A 7,993-nucleotide genomic window follows, 5' to 3' on the forward strand; every position below is an offset into this window, starting at 1 on the left:
TTTTGGTTTTTTACTTTGTACAGCACCTTTTGTAATCAGGTTTTTGGCCTCAGTTGGGCAGCTATGCAGTGTAGGTGTATCAGAGTTACTATGTGCTCCTGGGCTGTCCTTTCTGTGCTCCTTAACCTTGTTGAAGTGGCCCGATTCTTTTACCTGCTCGATTTCTTTAACAAGTAACAGCATAAAATAGCTCTGGGTGTGTGAAGCATTGTGTTTGAATACAGTTCTTAAAAGTAAGGGTGCTCTTAAGTAAGAATAAGAGTATTTTTCAGACTGATATTTGTTTGGACTGATGTTGTACTAGATATATATGGTATCCTTGTATAGCGTATGAGGTTCATCTCAGAACCCTGCTGCTTTCAGACTGTTCAAGAAGCTGTCTCCTGTGTACTTTAAAATTTTCCAACTTTTCCTGAACTTCACAGTTGCTTCTTTTTAATTTAGTAATAGCTGTATAATAATAAGCTTTCATTAACATTCTCAAAATTGCTTTCCTGGAAACATGTTAAATAGTGTGTCACTTCAAAGCAACCCCTTCTCCCATATTCCCTTTAATAAAGAAAACTTTGTCACCATCATTTAAATGTTATTTCTTCTAAGGGGAAGAAAATCTATCCAATGCAAGAGTAAGCAGATATTCCCCCTCACACATTTTTCCAAGGGGAAATACCTTCTTTTCATAGGAATAAGCTGTAGGGGAAAATATTCATTCATCTGAAGGTTACCGACTTCCATACATATAAACTAGCATAGGTGCAGTTGCTTCTGTGGATGTAATGTATTAAATCCACTGAATATTTTACATCTAACTTTTAAATGTGAATGCTACCTTACAAGTGATTTCTGAGACTTCAGCCTCCTGTAACAGTACCTTTCAGTTCTGCACTTCACATCAGCGATGCTTTCCTGTTAAATGATATGGGATCTGAGGTGAAACACTTGTCATGACACTTGTCACAGATCTTGATGTTCACTCATAAAATACAAGCAGCATTCTGAAGGTTTCTTTTGGGGGCTTTTCCGTCCATTTTTGCTTCAAAGTTAGATGTTGCATCTTTGGTGAAATAGTATTTTCTCGGAACTATAACCTAGGAAACTAGCGAACTTGGTATTAGGGCTTTGCTGACATTCTAAGAATCTCTAAATTCTTAGATAGTTCAGAGTCAGAGGCACTTTTTTTTTAAACAAGAAAATCTGTTTTCAAAAGCAGTAGCATTCGGGAGAGACAAAATATGCAAGCACTTGGGTAGCTCCAAATTTCAAGGTAAATACAAGGGAAATGGAAGATCCTGGAACTAATCGTTAACCTTTGATCGAAATGATTATTCATAATTTTAATTGGGGATGGTGGGCTTCAGAAAGCAAATGACATCTGCTTTACCTCATGTATGCAGAATAGGGAGGGAAGAGAGAAAAATGTATAGTGATGAAAGCAAATCACCTTTGTAGAAAGCTTCTTGAAATCACTGGGGGCACCATGCTTGGGATGAACTGACCCTTTTTTCTATCCGGGAAGCTTTTATTGAAGGCGGAAAAGGACCTGGTGATCTTTTACTGCAAAGGTTAATAACCTAAAATAATGATGAGCATTTTATGTAAGAAGCAAAGCCTGCAGATCTCATTACCTGGGCCTCCCGGTTGTGCATTCACGTCCAACAAGAGAAGTGGAAAATAAATTTGACGCATTTAAAGGGTTATAGTGGACAGTGTTCACATTTCTGATTCCATTCCCAGTGCACTTTTCTTGTTACTAGAAATATAAAAGACCACTGAGGTCATCAAGGCTGTCTTCCAGCCCAGGCAAGCTTGTTCACTTACCAGACACTAACAGCTAAGAGACACGTGTCTGACTGCAATGGACGTCAAGGTGAGGGCAAGATTTGGGTCCCAGTTCATCGATTAGCAATTGCTCTAACTCATTGTCTGTTTTGCCTGCATCAGTTTTAGGTAAAGATCTTAATTTCTGTTGCAAATCTATAGGTAAAGAATCTGGGGACAGGTGCCGAGCCATTGACTGTAGTAAGTGTGACAGCGTGGCCGAGTCTTCATCGCATCGTGGCTGGGGACCAGTTTGCAAAGCGTTGTATAGTGAAAACCACCCAAATTACATACTGCTCTTTAACTGGGGATTTCAGAAAACAGCAGTCCTGAGAGAAAGAAGACAAGAATCGTAATGCAGCAGCAGCAAACAATCAAAATTGCAAGCTTTGACATGAATTAAATTTGCAAAGGTGGACGCCATGCCTAACAACGTGACAAGCTAATACGGAGCAGAATGAGATTAATGGGTTGAAATATCTCTTTCCTGTTTAAGGTTAACCTCAGGTAAGGCTGAGTTTGATGGTGTAATGTCTTGTTGAATTTTCATATGGAAATGTCTCCTGGCATGTATTCCAAACACCCTACAAATAGTGATGTTGATCTGACCTTCAATTAATGTGAGAGGCCCTCTGCAAAAATTGGATCTGGGTTTGAGTGGCAAATAGCTTTAATATTCTGAATAGAGCGGATCATTTACACATCTCAGTTTGAGACTATAAATCACCAGGATTATGGCTTTTTTTAATTATCATTTTAATGCAGGCTAGCTTTCCCTGGAGCAAAGGACCAAAAGTGTGGTGTATCATTAAAAAATCACGGGGAAGATGTCAGTAGGTACAGACAATAAATAATGTATTTTGTACAAAAGGGAGTTATTTGAAATCCATTCCTGCTCTCTGTTGCCACGTTTTTCAGGGATCTGCTGTCTTTTTGGCAGGGGGCTAGAATGAACACTCCCCATCTTTAGCCTTCACACAATCCCTGGGCATTTTTCCCCTTTCGGTTCGCACAGAGCATCCTTTCTAATGGCCAGCCTGTGCCTCCCGTTCTCCTTGATGCGGTATCCCATATCCCGTCCTACAGTAAGGGATCACGAGGCATTTGCACTCACAACTCATTGCTACCAAGACCACGTGGCAAGCTGAGGGGTCTTGATACAGCCGTGTGGTTTTTAATTTAAAAAAAAGCAATCTGTATTTTTGTTTGCTTGTACCAATAATAAAAATTTAACAAGGAGACCTACATACCTTCCTGTCTTACCAGTTTGTGAAGTCTTTGTATCATCTTTATATCACCAGAGTCTCAATTCCCACACAGTTTCGTAAGTACAGTAACAGCTGGGAGTGCTTCTGCAGCTGTCCCACCTGTATTTTAGGGAATACCTTAACTCAAGTAGGCATCAGTCCACTTTTCTTACAGATAATTTTTTTTTTTATAGCAGTCTTTTTCAATCTAGGATGTTAGCAAATAGCCTTTCTTAGCCATGAAGTACTATATCGTTTCACTGAAGCTGATGCTGATATTGAGCAGTTTTCTATAGAACTGTTCATGATCCGGGTGTGAATTTTGCAGGTTTACTCTCTTAATTGATTTCCCATCTGGCCCAGAGAAAATTATGTTCTTACAGGACTTCAAATTAAACCAGAGAAGAATTTCAGCCAGTCATGGCCTCCACTGGTCTGTAAAATACCCAAGCTGAAAGATCAACTTGACCAACTGGACCCCATGATTTGACAAGACTACTCATAGATATAGTGGCGACCTTATGCCTTAAGAACCATCCTTCCCTGGCAGTTTGACCTTGGAAGCATCACTTCTATTTAATTTAAAAAAAAAAAGAAAAAAATGAAGATGGGCTCCAGTCTGCCTAAACTTGCCCAGTTGGTGCCACTCAAGTTCCAGACGACAATCCTGTCTGCCCACTTTCTGCTGTTGCTTAGTCTCACCTGTGTTACTGGATGAATCTACCTACTCCTCTGCTCAAAGGTGGAGAAGGTGGATGAATTGGGTAGAGCTTTGCCATACTTTCAAGGTGAAAAAGCATTAAATAAGTGCTGAGGTCTGGGCTTGGATTTTTTTTGTTTGGTAAGATTTTTCTTGTACAACATATCAAAAACCCTCTTTTGATTTCTTTATATAGACTTATAGTACACAGCAGTCCGAAGGCGATGTATGGAGTTTGGCTTGAGAAAATATCACTACTCTGGGCCTTTTCCTACTCCCATTCCAGTTGCTGAATATTTTGCTCTTGTCCTTGGTAAGTACAAGAAGATGTGATTTTCTGAATAGGTGTAACTCCCTGTATAGCTAACCGCTGTTAGGGCTTGTGAGGAATGTTTCCTTATGGTAGCTCTTTCACTCTGGTGGTCTTGTAAAGAGCATTTTGCATCGCAGGTTGCACACTAAGTCAGTTGCTTGGCTCTCACACAGAGTTGCTGAATTAACACGATCTGACCCAGAGATGCAAAGGGATTCCTTTCATTAACGGTGCCGGGATGCTCGGGAGAACACAAGATGCGTTTCCAAGACAACAGCCGATGTTACTGTGTAACTGGAAGAAAGTACAAAGGCTGAAAAGGGAGTTCATGAAGAGTAGGGATCAATTTAGGGAAAAAAATCTGAATGGCAAAGTTAAAGTTCTTTTACAAAATGTAAAACACATCAAACATAGAGCCCTGCTTCTAGAGTCTGTGAAACAGCTGTGATGGTGTCAGAAATAAAAAGCCCCACGAAAAAAGCGCAAAGAAATGCAGTTTAAAACACAAATACATCACCTCCCTAAGTCTGGACAAGCTGCAACCTTAAAGTTACAATCCTTATCTGACTTTTTTCCCAAAATAAAACAATCAAGAATGATAATCCTGATGGAATAAACACAGATGGCGTCTTGCACATGATCTCATTCAGCTGAAGTTTTACTTCAGATTCTGTGCAGGATAAATAAACGTCAGCTGAAGTACCATCTCTCCTCTGTTCTGGATGCTCGTGGTAGGAAGACTGATGCAGACTTTTGGTTAATATTTAAGTGGCTATTCCTGACAGCGGAATACTGTGCTTGAGAAACCAGCTTGTATCTAGCCCTGTGGTTCATTTTTGAAAAATAGGTTAGAAGCTTGGATGCATAATTTGTCTGCTTCAGTAGCTAGGAAAGTGACTTAGATTTCCCTCATCAGACCATTTTTAAATGATGAAAAAGAAGTGTATTTTTCTGTGCTTACAACTATAGCTACTTGGGCTAACCATTGCTCTAAAGAACTATTTTAGGGTCCTAAAGGTATATGTATTTTAGGTTGCGGTTTCACAGACATCCAAGCTGATCTGTTGGCTTGCTGCCATCAGAAAGGCATGGTCTTTTTCTCCTCCCTCATCTCTTATCCTCCCTTTCCTTTTGCCTAGTCTGCAGTGATTGTTTTCCATGACCTGATTCACTAACCTGACCAAAAAAAAAAAAAAGAAAAGCCTCCTTTCTTTTGTTTTGGCTCGTTAGCTTTCAGATGGGTTAGTGAGTTGAATTGTCTTTTGGATAGCCCTGGCAACCGTCAAGGCTGACACAAAACTAAGCGGTGCAGCGGGAGATGAAGGGGGAGTTGGGTGCCCCTTTCACTGGCAGGATGCTGTTGCGTTGCCCTCCTGTTTCATGAAGCTGCAGCATCAGGGGAGAGAATTCAGTGTTTGCTGAGAAACAGGAGTTCTCGTCTATGTCCAAAATTCAGTCTTGGACCAGGACCCTTCCATCCTATCATTCATTTGAGGATTTTATAACCTTTTACAATTAATTCTCATGAATTAACTAATATGACAGGAAAGGGAACTACAGGCCAGTCAGCCTCACCTCAGTCCTTAGGAAGATTATGGAGCAGTTCCTCATGAAAACTGTTTACTGGCACATGAAGAGCAAAAATTTGAACAGTCAGTATGGGTCTACCAAGAGCAAACCATGCTTGACCATCCTGATTGACTTTTATGATAAAAGGACAAGTTTTGTGGATGAAGGGAAAGGCATGAGTGATGTTCACTTTGACTTGAGAAAGGCTTTTGGTACAGTCTCGCCTATTATCTTAGTAGCCAAATTAAGGAGATGTGAACTGGATGGGTGGACTACAAAGTGAGGGAAAAACTGGTTGAAGGGCAGTGGTCCATGATTCAGAGTCTGACTGGCATCTGCTTACTGGTGATGTTTCTCAAGGATCAGTACTGAGGCTGATCTTGTTTAACATTTTCTATAATGAACTGGATCATAGAATTGTAGAATGGTTTGGGTTGGAAGGGACCTTTAAAGGTCATCTAGTCTAACTCTTCTGCTAGATCAGGTTGCTCAAAGCCCCGTCCAACCTGAGCTTGAATGTTTCCAGGGATGGGACATCTACCACCTCTCTGGGCAACCTGTGCCAGTGTTTCACCACCCTCACCTGGATGATGGGCCATAATGCACCCCTCGGCAAATTTCCAAATGATGCCAAATTAGGGGGGTGAGCTGATGTGCTGGAAGGCAGTGTGACATTCAGAAGGGACTACAGATGCGGAGAGGCTGAGGGAACTGGGTTTGTTTAATGTGAAGAGGAGGGAGGGAATCGCATTGTAGTTTTCCACTGCCAAAATGGTGGGGATGGGTGGGTAATAAGAAAGAAACCTTTCTCAGAAGTGCACAGCCAAAGGACAAGAAGCAATGGTCACAGGCTGAAAAAGGGAAGTTCCAGTTGGACTTCAGGAGGAAATTGTTCATCCTCAGTGTGGTTAAGCACTGGCATAGGCTGCCTGGAGCGGTAGGAGGTTCTTCATCCTTAGAGGTTTTTAAAACTTGACTGGATAATGCCATAAGCAACCTGATTAATTTACAAGTTAGCTCTGCTTCAAGCAGGGGGTTGGACCAGGTGAACTTCAAAAGTCTCTTCCAACCTTGTTTTTTCTTCATCTGTGATTACTTTGTCTCTTTTACAAATGCAGGGTAATTTGTTCACTTGCCCAAGCTCTCAGAGAAAAAATTGGCAAATCTGAAAACAGACATCAGAACAACTGATAAGAGTTCTGTGTTTTAACCATGGAACTGTTTCTGTGGGGGTGTGTGTCTCTTTTTCCACACCAGCATCTGGTAGACAATTGTTAAGCCACTACTGTTGCTGCAAAACTCTATCTAACCAGTTATGCTTTCAGTTCTGTTTATTAAAAAGGAGAATTATTGGAGAAATAGTAGTAAACACCTCTGACTTTATTGCTTGCTTTTAATTAATATCTTTTTCTCTCTCAAAAGTATTTACTAGGCAAATATCACTCTGTGAGGCTCACATTGGGCAAATGTGTTGGTAAAGTTTGTTGGAATAAGAGGTTACATAAACGCGGAGCTCTGGGACACTGCAGTTTATTGAGCTGCTTGCTTGATAGGTTTTACTCTCCACTACCTGCCAGTGGATGTCACACTTACACAAAAATGGTGTAACTAATGAGCCAAATTTCTACTTCTTCCGTTAAAAAAAAAAAAAGTTCTTGCACTAAATCTGTACAATCTTCTCAAAGAAAGCTTTGACTTCAGCAGGACTGTCGCCTGAGGAAAGACAACAGAATTCAACATAGACTGTATATTCAATGAGGATTTATCTTCTGTTTTATGAAACTAGACTGACGACTTCCTAACAGATGCAAGCAATTTTCCTGTGAAGAATTATCAAATTTCTCTGTGAGAAAAGCTTTCTCCCTCGTTTTATTAGTGAACTGTATCTATGCAAAGGAATTCTGTTACAAATAGAGCTAAATACATATAGTTCAACCACCGTAATGTTTTTCATCATTATATCATTATCAGAGCAATGCGGTCCCGGCATTTTCTTCTAAATCTTTCCATTGTGACTTTACGTATTCTATCTTAGCAAAACATCATGGCACAGGTATTGCAAGGCAATAAGGTACTGCTGCTGTTAGGCTTCTGTGCCCTGAAAAAAGCGGTGTCAAGATTATCGCGTGAGTTTGTATTTAAATTGCAAAGCATTTAAAAATGAGCACTAGTTCAAATGGTACTCCACTCAGAAACTGAAGTATACAAAAGTAGCTTTTAAAGACAGTTCTGGGTACTAGAGAGATTATTGCCATTCCCCAAGGCACAGGAAACTTAAGAAGCTTTACCAAAAACTGTGCAGGAGTTCATTGTCAGAATCCTGGTCTCCTGGGCTAGTACCAGAAA

At 40.4% G+C, this 7,993-nt stretch overlaps 1 long non-coding RNA gene across 1 annotated transcript; it reads left to right on the forward strand.

Moving 5' to 3' along the window:
- Nucleotides 1-1,981: 1,981 nt before the first annotated feature.
- LOC127017293 (uncharacterized) lies at nucleotides 1,982-7,578 on the forward strand. The gene is made up of 3 exons (XR_007766560.1): nucleotides 1,982-2,325; nucleotides 3,962-4,078; nucleotides 7,349-7,578. It is a non-coding gene; the product is annotated as an uncharacterized LOC127017293 (long non-coding RNA).
- The last annotated feature ends 415 nt before the right edge of the window (nucleotides 7,579-7,993 follow it).

Source organism: Gymnogyps californianus, chromosome 5, assembly GCF_018139145.2.
Source record: "Gymnogyps californianus isolate 813 chromosome 5, ASM1813914v2, whole genome shotgun sequence".
Classification (NCBI taxonomy): Eukaryota; Metazoa; Chordata; class Aves; order Accipitriformes; family Cathartidae; genus Gymnogyps; species Gymnogyps californianus.